We start from the raw sequence: 19407 nt of genomic DNA on the forward strand, positions 1-19407 counted from the left end.
ATATATTTATATTATATATTAATTTATATTATATATTTATATATTTATATACTATATATTATTATATTATTTCTATATACCTCTTTAGAAGCTTCATAGGTATAAGTCAGAGAATGTGAGATTACCATAATTTCATTCCATCTCTGAAAACATGTAACAGAGCTCATTAAATGCTTATCAAATAAATAAGTCAGAAAGTCAATAATGTCTCTTAAACATAAAAGTCAGGGCTTTTTTCTTTTTGGGCTTTTGGCATTTGCTAAAACAGGATTTTATTATCAGTTTTTAAATTTAGGATTTCAGATTTTTTGGAGGGGTAAAATTACAAGGCTTTTGTAACACTTTCTGGTAATAAATAATTAAAAAATGGTAATTGTTGATTGTTAATTGCTTACTATTATCAGCCACTGTGCTAACTGCATCAATTTAGTTAATTCTTAAGCGCTCCTATAAGGGAGTTACTATTATTCTCACTTTGCAGATGTAATAAACAGGCTCAGAGAGGTTAAGTAACTTGCCCAGTGCCGCACAGCTAGCATGCTTCAGGGCTAGAATTTGGACCTGGTAGTTCTGGTTCTACTTAAGTCTGCTTGGGCTGCCACAATAAAATACCACAACTGGGTGGTTTAAACAACAGAAATTTATTTTTTCACAATTCTGGAGAGTAGAAATCTGAGATCAGAGTGCAGCATGGTTGGGTTCTGGTGAAGACTTTCATCCTGGCTTGCAGACTGCTACCTTCTTGCTATGTCTTCACATGGCAGGAAGACTGAGAGAGAAAGAGAGAGAGGGAGAGAGAGAAGAAAGAGACTGCTTTCTCTTCCTCTTCTTATAAGGTCAATAATCTTATGGGATTAGGAACCCATCCTTACGATGTTATTTAACCTAGATTACTCCCTAAAAGTCCTATCTCCAAATGCAGTCACATGGAGGGGTGTTAGGGATTCAACATATAAATTTGGGGAGACACATTCAGTCTGTAACAGACTCCAAAAAGATCTGAGGATACACTTTGGACATTACGAAATTATTCCAAGAAATTTGCCCTCAAAAATAGACTGTCCATCCACTGACTGATCACAACTTTCAATACCCAGTCTCAGCTTCCAATAATTCAGCATGTCAGGGAAGGCCACACTAACATCTCACCCTCAAATTCAACCTTCTCAAGAGCCAAGAAATTCAAATTTTTGAAAATAAAATAACAATTCCAACAAATTACCAACCAGCTCTCTTCTGGATTTCTTGGAGATTTCAAGATTTAGAGTTCTTCTTGTTTTGACACTGGGGATCATAGCTGCGTGAGCCTATACAGAGGCTGAAATGCACATGTCCCTCAGGTGGTGGTAAAACCCCATCTTGCTAGTGTTACCTGGACCCTGCTTAGTCAGTACCAAGGCAGTGGGGGAGACAACTAATAAGGACTTACGTAGTGCTGAGTGGCCCCAATAATAAACTCCCAGTGTGTCAAAAGGCTGCATGGGGTAATTTGCTACGAGGCTTTAAAGTTCAATTCCTCAGCATGCGGAAATAGGCACTAGGCTTCCCAGGGAGAACATATCCCAGTGCTCATGTTTGTCATGAAAATATTGTTGGCATTTTATTTTTGTCTTAGAGAATCGAGTCCAGTTCCAAGCAGGATCCAGATGTTCCTGCATTTTTATCCTTCTCTGCTGTCATCTCTCTGTGATTATTGATATTTCTGAAAAAGGAGCTATTTCTGAAATTTCCATTTTCATTAAAAACACATCTTACAAATATTTTTGTGTTTTCTTTTTAAATTTTTCTTACTTTACCATCTTTTTAAAAAATTTCTCAATTGCAATTTGACTGTTATGAAGTTTTGGTTTACTTATTAATTTACCTTCATTTTTACTGCAACAGAAATCATTTATAGTGGTGTTGTTTCTCTGTAATGTTTTTGTCTATATTCTCCTCTCTGCTTCTAAGACTTCTTCTTTCCTTTCTGCTGTGCATTAAATCTACCAGTATAAACCTAGCATAAAGATTTTATCCTAGCAACTTTCTACTGTTGCTTCGAAAAAATTAAAATGTATTATGGAGAGACCAGAGGTAAATCTCTATTTCTCTCTGAGAAAAGTGGCAAGGTGATTATTTTACCTAAGGCTGGAGTCAGCTGCATTTCTTCTCCAGTAATGACTGGTTTGGTTTCATTTCAGCTCGCACTGCCCTAGTCCATTCAGAGAGAGAATAGAGATGATGTTTTACAAGTATATATTACTTAAATGGTCATGATCAAAATTATATAAAAATTACATTAAAATACTGCCTGATAGTCCAGGGAATGCATCTGACATTGAAATAGCAAAACCTGTGTTTTACTCCAATTTTTGTAATTAATAAAGTTCAGACCCATAAATAAATTGATAATATTAAATTTACAGTTATTATATGACAATGGATTTTTCATGTATTTTCTTTAATTTTCTTTTCTTCTTGAGACAGGTTCTCACTTTGTTGCCCAGACTGGAGTGCAGTGGCACAATAACAGCTCATAGCAGCCTCAAACTCCCAGGCTCAGGCGATCTTCCCATTTCAATCTCTGAGTAGCTGGGATTACAAGCATGCACCACTACTCCTGGTTAATTTTTTTTTATTTTTTGCAGAGACGCAGTTTCGCCATGTTGCCCAAGCTAGTCTCAAACTCCTGGCCTCAAGTGATATGCCCACCTTGGCCTCCCAAAGTCCTGGAATTACAGGCATGAGCCACTGCGCTCAGACTTTTTATGCATTTTCTATTGCTACATTGCAGTTGAGCAGGACTCTGACAGGCAGCCTCTACATCTTTAGGCTGCTCATACTTAAGATCTCCCCGAAGGATGTCACACATCCTTACATGTGACAGTTACCTCTGCCAAGGAACTCTTCTTCATCAGCTTCAAATGCTCACGAGATAACATCAGAGTCTACTTTGTTTTATTTCTAACTTCTATAGCAACGGAGAAAAGCCTGCTCTCAAGAAAACCTTTTGTTTTTCTGCACTGCAGACTAAACTGAAGTCCTTTTACATTGTCACCCTAGAAGATTTATAATCTACCCCGCATGCTTCAAATGTCTTTGTGTCTCTGCTGAGCTACTTTCAAAATTATTTTACAGTTGAATTTTAGACTTGTGTACCATTCCAGTGTCTTCTCTGTGAAGTCATAAACTTCCTGAGGGCAACGGCCATGTCTTATATGTTTTGGCATTATTACAGTGCCCTAAGAACTGGTTTAAACTCAATAGTAATAAATCAATGTTGAGCAAATATATTTTATTCAACACATTCTCTTACAGAGCTCACTAGAGGTGGAAGTCATTCTGTGTGTTTAAAAAATATTAACTCAACTAAATCTTAAAGTATTATTTTCAACCCCATTTCACAGATGAGGAAATCAAGGCACAGAGAAGCCTGAAAACTACCCAAAGGTGATATAGGTAAAGGTAGTAAGTACCTGAGCCAGGATTCAAACCCTGGCAGTGTGACTCTAGGTGCTCCTTGTGTTCTTGATCACGGTCTACCTGGTCTCTCTCTGAGTGAGTAAATACATGAAGGCATGAACAGGCCATTCTTGAATAAATTGTTCATAGTATTATATTACATTGCCTTGTAATGACAGATTGCTTTCTCCTTAACTACACTGGAATGAAGTGTTGCCCATTCTCTACTTACATAACCTGTACTCTCATCAAAAACCTGAAAAAAGGTTCTATCTGTTCTTTTTTCTCTCTCTTATACTTACTCACATCCATGTCCAGTTAATTTCTAAGGCATCCCTTTTCCAGTTTATCATAGTCACAATAGATTTTGGTGTTATGCCTTTTGCCAGAGGCTGCTTTCCAAAATTATACATCATCTGCAAATTTAATGATGTACTTTTAATTTCACCATTTAAGTGAATGACAAAAATTCTTTGGGGCACATTAATCATGTTAATTGTTGATATGTCATGCAATTTTCTACTTGTTTAGACTAAAAAATTAGTCCCGAGCTCTCTGAAAATAAACAATTCTTAAAAAGTATACTGCATAAATAATATTTCTATGATTCAGAGCCTGGCACTAGGAATTTATCTGACAACAAAAATACACATATAGCAGGTAGAAAATTATACCAAGTCAAATATGACTAAGAAATATTGTTTTTTGTGGGTTTTTTTTTTTTTTTTTTAGTTTTTTAAAAAAATCAGCGTAAGTAATATAAAGACCACATTTGGCCAGACTAGTGGGATGTTAAGTCTTGGTTCATTGTTGAGGTTTCATCTCCTTCTTTAATGGTCCCATGAGAACCCAGAGTCTTAAGAGATACCAGGAGGGTATAGAAAGGTGTCTAGTCTTCATTACAATGTGTTCATCATGGATATGTTCATTGTGTAAGCCTGTTTGTTCCTCTGAAGTCCAAGGGCAATTTGCTAATAGGCCATATGTGGGACACAGGAATGTCTGCCAAGACTGTTCCAACATGCCTGGGATCCAGCCTCCCTAGATATGCTCAGACATTTCTTTTCTGATGTTCTGACATTTGCCCGGAGAGCTATCAAGATCAAAGTTTCCCACTAGGTGAGGTACCTGTATGCCTCCCTGTTTCCCAGCTAGGGAATATCTTCCTTTTGTCTCTTCTCATCTTGAGACACACCCTGCTGTTCTGTTCCCTCCTTGGAATATTCAGCATAATTCCTTCTATGAGTTTAGGTGTTTACAAAAAAAACACAAACAAACAAACAAACAGAAACAGAGAGAGTCAATGACTATAAGGAAGAGTAATCCCAGTAACAATCTTTCTTTAGGAGCTGAGTGAAGTGGCTCATGTCTCTAATCTCAGCACTTTGGGAGGCCAAGGCAGGAGTATCACTTGGGCGCAGGAGTTCAAGACCAGCCTGGGCAATAAAGCTAGATCCCATCTCTATTATAGATGTATATGTCTATGTGTATGTATATGTGTATGTGTGTGTATATATATATTTGCATGTAAGTACATATATTTGCATGTATTACACACACACACACACACACACACACACACATATATATATTTGTTTCCTCCCCTTGGGCAAGGAAGCACAGAAGCTGGTTCCCAGAAATGGAGAAGGAAAAATAAAGGGAAGAAAAAACTAAATTAGTATTGGAAGAAATTACCCTGACATGCTTGGGGACAGGGTATTGCTTTTAGTTTGTTCCTAGTTTTAGCCAAGGAGATAAGAGGTATTCACCACACAAACACACCAACACATGACCCTACAAAGTGAGTACTAACTATCAGCTAAATTATAAGAAGTTCAGAGGATGGGATTTATCAGTTGTACACTGAACTTTCTGGGACTGGCTAAAAAGAAATCTGGCTTAGGGGAGACTTTCAGGAAAAAAAAAAAAAAAAAAACGAGTCAAGTTTGAACAAAAAAACTCGTTCAGCCATTTCATTAAAGAATCATGCAAGGAGAAAGCTGTAGAGATGCAGAAGCTAAGAAAAATCAGATACAATCTTAAAATTGGCACATTTTTGAAAGACATCTCATGCTCATGGATCAACAGAATTAATATTGTTAAAATGACAATAATACGCAAAGTAACCTACAGGTTCAATGCAATCCTTATCAAAATACCAATGACATTCTGGATTTAAATAGAAAATAAAATTCTAAGATTGATATGAAACCACAGAAGACCCCAACTGGCCAAAGCAATCTTGAACAAAAAGAAAAACGCTGGGGGAATCACACTACCAGACTTTAAAATATACTACAAAGCTGTAGTAGGCAAAGCAGCATGCAACTATCATAAAAACAGACACATAGACCAATGTAAAAGAATAAAGAACCTAGAAACTAATATGTATATCAACAGCCAACTGATTTTTGACAAAGGTGTCAATAACACTCACTGGGAAAAGGACAGGTTTTTCAATAAATGATGCTGGGAAAACTGAATATCCATATGCAGAAGAATGAAAATAAACCCCTACCTCTTACCCTCTACAAAAATCAAGTCAAAATAGATCAAAGACCTAAACATAAAATGTGAAACTATAAAAATACTAGAAGAAAACATAAGAGAGATAATTTAGGACATTGGTCTGGGAAAAGATTTTATGAATAAGACCTAAAAAGCACAGATAACAAGCAAAAATAAATAAGTAGAATTATATCAAACTAAAAAGCTTCTGCATGGTGCAAGAAACAATCAACAGAGTGATAAGCCAACCTACAGAATGGGAGACAATATTTACAAACTATGCATCCACAGGGAATTAATAACCAGAATATATAAAGAACTCAAACATCTCAAGAGTGAAAAAACAAACGACCTGATAAAAAAAAAATTGCAAATAATTTTTACAGACATTTCTCAAAAGAAGACATATAAATGGCCAACAAATATGTGAAAAAATGCTCAGCATCACTAATCATCAGAGAAATGCAAATCAAAACCACAATGAAGTATGTCATCTCACTCCGGTTTGGTGGCTATTACCAAAAAGACAAAAGTAACAAATGCTGGCCAGGCTGTGGGGAAAAGAGAAGTTATACACTATTGGTGGAAGTCTAAACTAGTACAGCCATTATTAAGATCAGTATGGAGGTTCCTCAAAAAACTACAAATAGAATTGCCATGTGATCTAGCAATATCACTACTGCTGATATATCTGAAGAAAACGAAATCCATATATGGAAGAGACATCTGCTCATCCATGTTTACTTTATCACTATTCACAATAGCCAAGATATGGAATCAACCTATATGTCCAACAACAGATGAATGGAAAATAAAAATGTGGCATATATACACAATTGAATATTATTCAGTCATAAGACATAATAAAAATCTTGTCATTCCTGGCAACATGGATAGAACTGGAGGACAGCATAATAAGTGAAATAAGCAAGGAACAGAAAATTAAAGAGCGAATGTCCTCACTTATATGTGGAAGCTAAAAAGGTTGATCTCATGGAAGTGAAATGTAGAACAGAGGATATTAGAGGCTGGGCAGGAGAGGAGAAAGGAAAGGATAGGGAGAGATTTGTTAAAGAATACAAAAATTATAGCTAGATAGGAAGAATAAGTTCTAGTGCTCTATACCACTGTAGGATGACTATAGTTAACAATAATACAGGGAGATCTTCCAAGATGGCTGAATAGGAACAGCTCTGGTCTGCAGCTCCCAGCGAGACTGATGCAGAAGATGGGTGATTTCTGTATATCCAACTGAGGTACCTGGTTCATCTTATTAAGACTGGTTGGACAGTGGGTGCAGCCCACGGAGGGTGAACTGAAGCAGGGTAGGGTATCACCTCACTGGGGAAGCACAAGGGGTCAGAGGACTTCCCTTTCCTAGCCAAGGGAAGCCACGAAAGACTGTACCAGGAAGAATGGTACACTCCTGCCCAAACAGCACTTTTCCCATGATCTTCACAACTAGAAGACCAGGAGATTCCCTCCAGTGCCTGGCTCAGTGGGTTCCATGCCTGCGGAGCCCAGCAAGCTAAGATCCATTGCCTTGAAATTCTCGCTGCAAGCACAGCAGTCGGAGATTGACCTGGGATGCTGGATCTTGGAGGGGGAGGGGCGTCTGCCATTGCTGAGGCTTGAGTAGGCAGTTTTATGCTCACAGCATAAACAAAGCTGCTGGGAAGCTCAAACTGGGTGGAGCCCACTGCCGTTAGGTAAGGTTGACTGCCTGTCCAGATTTCACCTCTGTGAGCAGGGCATATCTGAAAAAAAGGCAGCAGACCCAGTCAGGGACTTATAGGTATAATCCTCATCTCCCTTGAACAGAGCACCCAGGGGAAGAGGCAGCTGTGGGCACAGCTTCTGCAGACTTAAACATCCCTGTCTGATAGCTCTAAAGAAAGCAGTGATTCTCCCAGCATGGCGTTCGAGCTCTGATAACAGACAGACTGCCTCCTCAAGTGGGTCCCTGACCCCTGTGTAGCCTCACTGGGATACACCTCCCAGTAGAGGCTGATAGACACCAAATTCTGGGATGAAGCTTCCAGAGAAAGGATCAGGCAGCAATATTTGCTGTTCTGAAGCCTCTGTTGACGATACCCAGGAAAACAGGGTCTGGAGTGGACCTCCAGCAAACTCCAACAGACCTGCAGCTGAGGGGCCTGTCCGGTAGAAAGAAAACTAACAAACAGAAAGGAATAGCATCAATGTCAACAAAAAGGACATCCACACCAGAATCCCATCCACAGGTTACCAGCATCGAACAAAAAAGGCAGATGAAACCACAAAGAGGGGGAAAACCAGAGCAGAAAGGCTGAAAATGCCTAACACCAGAATGCCTCTTCTCCTCCAAAGGATCATAACTCCTCACCAGCAAGGGACCAAAACTAGATGGAGAATGAGTTTGATGAGTTGACAGAAGTAGGCTTCAGAAGGTGGGTAAGAACAAACTTCTCCAAGCTAAAGAAGCATGTTCTAACCCACTGCAAGGAAGCTAAAATCTTTGAAAATGGATATGGCTAACTAGAATAACCAGTGTAAAGAAGAATATAAAGGACCTGATGGAGCTGAAAAACACAGCACAAGAACTTCATGAAGGATACACAAGCTTCAATAGCTGATTCTATCAAGTGGAAGAAAGAATATCAGAGATTGAAGATCAACTTAATGAAATAAAGTGAGAAGACAAGATTAGAGAAAAAAGAGTGAAAAGAAAAGAACAAAGCCACCAAGAAATATGGGACTACATGAAAAGACCAAATCTACATTTGATTGGTGTACCTGAAAGTGACAGGGAGAATGGAACCAAGTTAAAAAACACTATTGAGGATATTATCCAGAACTTTCCCAACCTAGCAAGGCAGGCCAACATTCAAATTCAGGAAATAAAGAGCAAAGATATTCCTTGAAAAGAGCAACCCAAAGACACACAATTATCAGATTCACCAAGGTTGAAATGAAGGAAAAAAAGTTAAGGGCAGCCAGAGAGAAAAGTTGGGTTACCCACAAACGGAAGCCCATCACACTAAGAGTGGATCTCTCTGCAGAAACCCTACAAGCCAAAAGACAGTGGGGGCCAAAATTCAATATTCTTAAAGAAAAGAATTTTCAACCCAGAATTTCATATCCAGCCAAACTAAGCTTCACAGGTGAAGGAGAAATAAAATCCTTTACAGACAAGCAAATGCTAAGAAATTTTGTCACCACCAGGCCTGCCTTACAAGAGTTCCTGAAGGAAGCACTGAACATGGAAAGGAACAAACGGTACCAGCCACTGCAAAAACATGACAAATTGTAAAGACCATCAATTTTATGAAGAAACTTCATCAACTAATGAGCAAAATAACCAGCTAGCATCATAATGACATGAACAAATACACACATAACAATATTAACCTTAAATGTAAATGAGGTAAATACTCCAATTAAAAGACACAGACCGGCAAATTGGATAAAGACTCAAGACCCATCAGTGTGCTGTACTCAGGAGACCCATCTCAAGTGCAAAGACACACATAGGCTCAAAATAAAGGGATGGAGGAAGATCTACTAAGCAAATGGAAAACAAAAAAAGGCAGGGGTTGCAATGCTAGTCTCTGATAAACAGACTTTAAACCAACAAAGATCAAAAGAGACAAAGAAGGCCATTACATAATAATAATGGGATATATTCAACAAGAAGATGTAACTATCCTAAATATATATGCAACCAATACAGGAGCACCCAGATTCATAAAGCAAGTTATTAGAGACCTACAAAGGGAGTTACACTCCCACACAATAATAATGGGAGACTTTAACACCTCACTGTCAGTACTAGACATATCAATGAGACAGAAAATTAACAAGGATATCTAAGACTTGAACTCAGGTCTGGACCAAGTGGACCTAATAGACATCTACAGAACTCTCTCTACCCCAAGTCAACAGAATATACATTCTTCTCAGCACCACATCACATTTATTCTAAAATTGACCACATAATTGGAAATAAAACACTCCTCAGCAAATGTAAAAGAACAGAAATCACAACAAACTGTCTCTCAGACCACAGTGCAATCAAACTAGAATTCAGGATAAATATACTAACTCAAAACTACACAACTACCCATAAACTGAACAACCTGCTGCTGAATGACAACTGGGTAAATAACAAAATGAAGGCAGAAATAAAGATGCTCCTTGAAACCAATGATAACAAAGACACAACATACCAGAATCTCTGGGACACATTTAAAGCAGTCTGTAGAGGGAAATTTATAGCACTAAATGCCCACAAGGGAAAGCAGGAAAGATCTAAAATTGACACCCTAACATCACAATTAAAAGAACTAGGGAAGCAACAGCAAACAAATTCAAAACCTAGCAGAGGACAAGAAATAACTAAGATCAGAGCAGAAGTGAAGGAGATAGAGACACAAAAAAAGCCTTCAAAACATCAATGAATCCAGGAGCTGGTTTTTTGAAAAGATTACAAAATTGATAGACTGTTAGGAAGACTAATAAAGAAGAAAAGAGAGAAGAATCAAATAGATGCAATAAAAAATGATACAGAGGATGTCACCACCGATCTCACAGAAATAAAAACTACCATCAGAGAATACTATAAACACCTCTATGCAAATGAATTAGAAAGTCTAGAAAAATGTATGAATTCCTAGACACATACACCCTCCCAAAACTAAGAAGAAGTCAAATCTCTGAATAGATCAATAACAGGTTCTGAAATCAAGCCAATAATTAATAACGTATCCACCAAAAAAGTCCAGGACCAGGACCAGACGGATGCACAGCCAAATTCTACCAGAGGTACACACAGGAGCTGGTACCATTCCTTTTGAAACTATTCCAATCAATAGAAAAAGAGGGAATCCTCTCTAACTCATTTTATGAGTTAGCATCATCCTGATTGGCAGGGATACAACAATAAAAGAAAATTTTAGGCCAATATCCCTGATGAACATTGATGCAAAAATCTTCAATAAAATACTAGCAAAACGAATCCAGCAGCACATCAAAAAGCTTATCCACCTTGATCAAGCTGGCTTCATCCCTGGGATGCAAGACTGGTTCAACATACACAAATCAATAAACGTAAGCCATCACATAAACAGAACCAACGACAAAAGCCACATGATTATCTCAATAGATGTAGAAGAGGCCTTTGACAAAATTCAACACCCTTCATGCTAAAAACACTCAATAAACCAGGTATTGATGGAACGTATCTCAAAATAATAAGAGCTATTTATGACAAACCCACAGCCAATATCATACTCAATGGGCAAAAACTGGAAGCATTCCCTTTGAAAACCAGCACAAGACAAGGATGCCCCCTCCCACCACCACTCCTATTCGACATAGTGTTGGAAGTTCTGGCCAGGGCAATCAGGCAACAGAAAGAAAGCGTATTCAATTAGGAAAAGAGGAAGTCAAATTGTCCCTGTTTGCAGATGACATGATTGTATATTTAGAAAGCCCCATTGTCTCAGCCTAAAATCTCCTTAAACCGATAAGCAACTTCTCAGCATACAAAATCTCAGCATACAAAATCAATGTGCAAAAATCACAAGCATTCTATACACCAACAGGAGACAAACAGAGAGCCAAATCATGAGTGAACTCCCATTCGCAATTGCTACAAAGAGAAAAAAATACCTAGGAACCCAACTTACAAGGGATGTGAAGGACCTCTTCAAGGAGAACTACAAACCACTGCTCAATGAAACAAGAGAAGACACTAACAAATGGAAGAACATTCCATGCTCATGGATAGGAAGAATCAATATTGTGAAAATGGACATACTGCCCAAAGTAATTTATATATCAATGCTATCCCCATCAAGCTACCACTGACTTTCTTCACAGAATTGGAAAATACTACTCTAAACTTCAAATGGAATCAAAAAAGAGCCCACATAGCCAAGACAATCCTAAGCAAAAAGAACAAATCTGGAGGCATCACGCTACTTGACTTCAAACTATACTACAAGGCCACAGTAACCAAAACAGCATGGTACTGGTACCAAAACAGATATATAGACCAATGGAACAGAACAGAGGCATCAGAAATAACACCACACATCTATAACTATCTGATCTTTGACAAAGCTGACAAAAACAAGCAATGGGGATAGGATACCCTATTTAATAAATGGTACTTGGAAAACTGGTTAGTCATATGTAGAAAGCTGAAACAGAATCCCTTCCTTACACCTTATACAAAAATTAACTCAAGATGGAATAAAGACTTAAATGTAAGACCTAAAACCATATAAACCCTAGAAGTAGGCCTAGGCAATACCATTTAGGACTTAGGCATGGGCAAAGACTTCATGACTAAAACACCCAAAGCAATGACAACGAAAGTCAAAATAGACAAATGGGATCTAATTAAACTATAGAGCTCAGGCACAGCAAAATACACTGTTGGTAGGGTGTACCAGTAACCTAAAGAATGGGAGAAAATTTTTGCAATCTATCCATCTGACAAAGGGCTAATCTGCAAACTACTTAAACAAATCCTTACAAGAAAAAAACAAACAACTCCATCAGAAAGTGGGCAAAGGATATGGACAGACACTTGCCAAAGGAAGACATTTATGCAGCCAACAGATATATGAAAAAATGATCATCATTATTGGTCATTAGAGAAATGCAAATCAAAACCACAATGAAATACCATCTCATGCCAGTTAGAATGGCAATCATTAAAAAGTCAGGAAATGATAGATGCTGGAGAGGATGTAGAGAAATAGGAATGCTTTTACAATCTTGGTGGTTAGTTCAGCCCTTGTGGAAGACAGTGTGGCAATTCCTCAAGAATCTAGAACTAGAAATACCATTTGACCCAGCAATCCCATTACTGGGTATATACCCAAAGGATTATAAATCATGCTACTATAAAGACACATGCACACATATGTTTATTGCAGCACTATTCACAAGAGCAAAGACTTGGAACCAACCCAATTGTCCATCAATAATAGACGGGATAAAGAAAATGTGGCACATATACACCATGGAATACTATGCAGCCATAAAAAGGATGAGTTCATGTTCTTTGCAGAGACATGGATGAAACTGGAAACCATCATTCTCAGCAAACTATCACAAGGACAGAAAACAAAACACCACATGTTCTCACTCATAAGTGGAAGATGAACAATGAGAACACATGGACACAGGGAGGGAAACATGACACACCAGGGTCTGTCAGGGGGTGGGGGCTAGGGGAACAATAGCATTAGGAGAAATACCTAATTTAAATGACGAGTTAATGGATGCAGTGAACCAACATGGCACATGTATACCTATGTAACAAACCTGCACGTCCTGCACGTGTACCCCATAACTTAAAGTATATTAAAAAAAAAAAAGAAGTTGCTTCATATGGATGAGCAAAGAAAGTGGTTTCTTGAGATGCAATCTATTCCTCATAAAGATGCTGTGAACATTGTTGAAATGACAACAAAGGATTTAGAATATTCATACACTTAATTGATAAAGCAGTGAACCAGTGATAGGGTTTAAGAAGATTGCCTCCAATTTTGAAAGAAGTTCTACTGTTGGTCAAATGCTAACAAACAGCATTGCATGCTACAGAGAAATCTTTCATGAAAGAAGAGTCAATCAAATGGGTACACTTCATTGTTGTTTTATTTTAAGAAATTGCTGCAACCACCACAGCCTTCAGCAACCACCACCCTTAGCGGTGAGCAGCCATCAACATTAAGGCGACGTTCTCCACCAGCAAAAAGATGACAGCTTGCTAAAGACACAGATGGTTGTTAGCATTTTTGACAGCACAGTATTTTTAAAATTAAACAAAAACAAAAAAACAATAATACATTATGTAGTTTCAAATAGGAGGAGAATCTTGAAAGTTTCCAACACAAATAAATGACAAATGTTTGAGATGATGGATATACTAATGACCCTGATCTGATCACTGTACACTATTTGTATCAAAACTTTACTAAGTATCCCATGATCATGTATAATTATTATTTGTTAATTAAAAAATAAAATAAAAAAATTGTTACTTCTCTTAAATGGCCAAAAAGAAAATGACATTAAATAAAGAAAAATGGTACATGTAAAAGCTGGTGTGTTTGCCACATTACTTTATAGCATAAACTGTCCACCCTTGGCTTCAATCTGGAATTTCTTAATCCAGGGATGCTGAAAGAAGCAGTACCATTTAAATTCCTCAATCTAACTTACATCTAGCTTTTTATTACACCAGTAATCACTCCACTAAACCCAAAGTCTGTACTCATCCTCACCCACTTAAAAATTGAACAGTTTTAATCCAGGAGAAAGGGATGGCAATCCAGAGGAGAGTATGTTATGACAATCACTGGCACCCAGATTTTCCTTGCTTTTGATAAACTTAAACTTTGGATAAGTCAATGTTTGAAACTCTCAAAAGCATTATACTAATTTATTTGAAGGCTCTTTGTGATTTGCATGCCAGGTTATATAAAACGTTAGGCTAGAGACTTAATCTCTAGAGGTCTGGCAAGTAACCACTATCATTTGGTGGGGAATAAGGGTGGGGCATGTCAATTTTCAGTTCTAATTTGTCCTCTAGTCAAGAACCCTGTACTTCCTTTCTTATTATACCTCTCACTTTAGCAAGACTGCTTAACACACCGTGATGAGGGTTCTGCAAGAGAGGGAGAGCTATAGAGCTACCCAGTAAGAGTATTTTTATAGAATATGTAAAATCTAGTACTTTAATCTGAAATAAACAATAATGGGATGTTGAAGTTATTTTTTCCACCAAAGTTACCAAGAATTTCCAGGCAGTTTCTGTGAAAAACTAGAATACATTTTTGTTGCCTACTTCCTCTACCTAAAAGGTGAGTGAAAAGATATGTAGGATCATTGCTATATTTTGTTAAATTTAAGATGCTCCATTATTTTATTTTACACTAAGAAGGAGAAAAATGCCTCCAATTAAACTGATAAAGTATTATCACTTAGAATTTATACATTTGCATCTTACTAAAAAATTCTTTTAGACTCATTTTAGATACAGATTTTATTATACATTATAGTTTTCTGTTTATGTGCCTTTCTATGTGCATAATAAAATTCCAATGCTGATTCATGGTATAATCTTTTTGAAGACACTTTAAAAAGCAATTAAACTCAATCTTTATTAGTGTCACCCTTATATGTAACTCTGGGGAAATGACAACAACATAAACAGCTATGACCCAGTTGGAATATGTGCAGGTGAGCAATCACTTCACAAGCACTCCTTAACTGTAACAACTGTAAGACACATTCCAGTTCAAAAGATAAAATATGTTCATCACAGAAGCAGTGAAATGCAGCATTTGAGGATGAATAAAGTCTTCCTATTGGAGATATTTTGAGTGTATTAGCCTTATTCTGCATCTCCCTCTAAAAGTCTGTTGGCCTTTGAATACGACTTTGTGCCAGGTTTTGTACAGAAACCTAAAGAGGTGGCAATCTTACACTGCTGGAGTCATCAGAAAGGAAAGGAAAGGGAAATAGAAGGGAACTGCCAAGTGGATATTGAAGCCAAAAGAGTCACAAGGCAGGACCCTCCATTAGAAATGTTTATAGAAGGACCCCTAGTATGGGGTAATCTCCTCCAGGACACCAAGCCCCAGTACTCAGCAGAAGAAGTAGAATGGGGAACCTCACGAGGACATAGTTTCCTCCCCTCAGGATGGCTAGCCACCAAAGAATGAAAAATACTTTTGCCTGCAGCTAACCAATGGAAATTACTTAAAACCCTTCACCAAACCTTTCACTTAGGCATTGATAGCACCCATCAGATGGCCAAGTTATTATTTACTGGATCAGGCCTTTTCAAAACTATCAAGCAGATAGTCAGGGCCTGTGAAATGTGCCAAAGAAATAATCCTCTGCACTGCAGGCCATACATTTCAATCCCTGTATCTTTAACCTCCTTGTTAAGTTTGTCTCTTCCAGAATCAAAACTGTGAAACTATAAATGGGTCTTCAAATGGAGCCCCAGATACAGTCCATGACTAAGATCTACTGTGGACCCCTGGACCAGCCTTCTAGCCCATGCTTCGATGTTGATGACATCAAAGGCACTCCCCCAAGGAAATCTCAACTGCATGACCCCTACTATGCCCCAAATCAGCAGGAAGCAGCTAGAGAGGTTGTTGGCCAGCATCCCCAACAGCACTTGGGTTTTTCTGTTGAGAAGGGGGACTGAGAGACAGGACTAGCTGGACTTCCTAGGCGGACTAAGAATCCCTAAGCCTACCTGGGAAGGTGACCGCATCCACCTTTAAACATGGGGCTTGCAACTTAGTTCACACCCTACCAATCAGGTAGTAAAGAGAGCTCACTAAAATGCTAACTAGGCAAAAACAGGAGTTAAAGTAATAGCCAATCATCTATTGCCTGAGAGCACAGTGGGAGGGACAGTGATTGGGATATAAACCCAGGCATTCGAGCCAGCAACGGCTACCCACTTTGGGTCCCCTCCCTTTGTTTTGGAGCTCTGTTTTTACTCTATTAAATCTTGCAACTGGAAAAAAAAAAAAAACAAAAACAAAAAGACTACCAGATCCTCACATTTAAGATAATGCTACTCCCTATCATAAACTTTGAGTTGCTTTTGTAGTTAGGGGAGTGCAGTCATGACTAATTGACATCCTACACCCAGCTCCCTATGTAGAGATGGTTTGGTTTCAGAATATGTATTTCATTCCACACAAATCCATATGCATAGTTTTGGTATGTCATTATAGTCCGAAGATGAAGGTGGCCCAATGCTTAAGATTTCTAAATCAGATGCTTGCAAGTGGTTGTTAAAACCTTGCACAAAGTTTGGATATTTAAAAGGAGACTCAAAGGTAAGTTTGGAGGTGGACCTTAGATGCTAATGAGAGACAAATTGATATCAATAGAACACAGGAGAAATTTGGTTATTTCAGTGAGAAATCAAAAAGAGAGAAAATGGAGAGAAGACAAAGGTATTTTGTGAGGTGACATTTCTCCAGGGTATTCCTAATTAAAGCAGATGAAGGTTCCTTTTAAAGGCCTTAAAGTTGCTTTTGTTTGTGTTACCGCACACTTGCGTTCTCCTCTAGTGAATAGTATCCTTTGGAGTCTGAATGGCTAAGATCCAGCATTATCTGGCCAGGAAGAGCTCTAGAAGGAGGCAAGTGGGTCTTGCATTGTCAGGTGGATGTGACTGAGAACTGTGAGAGTGAGGGGCTCCAGCCTGGGACTAGGTGTGTTAGCTTTGTGGATCATGAAGATGGAAGACCAGAACTAGATGCTGCAGGAGAAAGAACCATGGCCAAGGTCTATATTGGTCTAGCAAAGACAAGAGGAGATCATTGCTTAAAACACAGAATGAGATGCATGCACAGGAATGAAACCCAAGTGTTCTGTCAGCTGTTGTCCAGGAGAGCCAAAATTAATTATTGTATAAGACTCCCAGGCTGGAGCCCCTCACTCCCATAGTTCTCAGTCTACCTAAAAGGTGAGTGAAAAGACATATGTAGGATCACTGCTACGTTTTATTAAATTTAAGATGCACCATTATTTTATTTTCCACCAAAAAGGAGAAAAAATGCCTCCAATTAAACTGACAATGTATTATCACTTAGAATTTATACATTTGCATCTTACTAAAAAATTCTTTTAGACTCATTTTAGATATAGATTTTATTATACATTAAAGTTTTCTGTTTGTGTGCCTTTCTATGTGCATAATAAAATTCCAATGCTGATTCACAGTATAATATTTTTGAAGACACTTTAAAAAGCAATTAAACTCAATCTTCATTAGTGTCACCCTTGTATGTAACTCTGGGGAAATGACAACAACATAAACATAACCTGGACATAGTGAGCAACATGTAACCAATGCTTGATCTCACTCATTCAGTTGGCTATAGCTATCTAGCTTTATTTCTGGGTTCTCTATTCTGTTCCATTGGTCCATGTGCTCATTTTTATACCAATACTACACTGTTTGGTAAATATAACATTGTAGTATAATTTAAAGTCAGGTAATGTGATGCCTCCAGATTTGTTCTTGGTTCCACAGGAATTTTAGGATTCTTTTTTCTAGTTCTGTGAAGAATGATGATGGTATTTTGGTGGAAATTGCATTGAATTTGTAGGTTGCTTTTGGCAACATGGTCATTTTCACAAACTGATCTTACCCATTCATGAACATGGGATGTATTTCCATTTGTGTTGTCTATAATTTCTTTCAGCAGTGTTTTGTAGTTTTTCATGTAGAGATTTTTCACCTCCTTGGTTAGGTATATTCATAAGTATCTTACTTTATTTTTGCAGCTGTGGCAAAAGGGGCTGAGTTCTTGATTTTAGTCTCAGCTTGGTCACTGTTGGTGTATAGCAGTGCTACCAATTTGTGTACATTGATTTTGTATTCTTAAACTTTGCTGAATGTATTTATCAGTTCTGGGAGCTTTTTGGATGAGGCTTTAGGGCTTTTAGGTATACGATCATATCATCCGTGAATAGGAACAGCTTTCCTTCCTCTTTAGCAATTTGGATGCCCTTTATTTCTTGTCTTTTCTAATTTCTCTAGCTAGAACTTCTGATACTATGTTGAATAGAAATGGTGAAAGTCAGCATCCTTGCCTTGTTCCAGTTCTCAGGGGTAATGTTTTCAACTTTCCCCCATTCAGTATAATGTTGGCTGTGGCTTTGTCATAGATGGCTTTATTACCTTGAGGTATGCCCCTTCTATGCTGATTTTGCTGAGGGTTTTAAACATAAAGGGATTCTGGATTTTGTCAAGTGCTTTTTTCTGCATTTATTGAGATGATCGTGTGACTTTTGTTTTTAATTCTATTTATGTGATGAACCACATTTATTGGCTTGCGTATGTTAAACCATTCTTGCATCCCTAGTAGGAAACCCATTTGATCATGGTGCATTATCGTTTCGATATGCTGTTGGATTCAGTTAGGTAGTATGTTGTTGAGAATTTTTGCATCTATGTTCATCAGGAATATTGGTCTGTAGTTTTCATTTTTGTTATGTGCTTTCCTGGTTTTGGTATTAGGGTGATTCGGGCTTCATATAATGATTTAGGGAGGATTCCCTCTTTCTCTATCTTTGGAATAGTTTCAGTAAGACTGGTACCAATTCTTTTTTGAATGCCTGATAAAATTCAGCTGTGAATCCATCTAGACTTCTTTTGTTGCTAATTTTTTATTACCAATTCAATCTCACTGCCTGTCATTGGTCTGTTTAGAGTTCCTATTTCTTCCTGTTTTAATCTAGGAGGGCTATATCTTTCCAGAAATTTATCCATGTCCTCTAGATTTTCTAGTTTGTGCATGTAAAGGTGTTCATACCAGCCTTGAATGATCTTTTGTATTTCTGTGGTGTTGGTTGTAATATCTCCTAGTTCATTTCTAATGGAGCATATGTGGACCTTTACCTTTCCTGTTTAAT

The sequence above is a fragment of the Theropithecus gelada genome, chromosome 4 (genome assembly GCF_003255815.1).
Source record: "Theropithecus gelada isolate Dixy chromosome 4, Tgel_1.0, whole genome shotgun sequence".
In the NCBI taxonomy this organism is placed as follows: domain Eukaryota; kingdom Metazoa; phylum Chordata; class Mammalia; order Primates; family Cercopithecidae; genus Theropithecus; species Theropithecus gelada.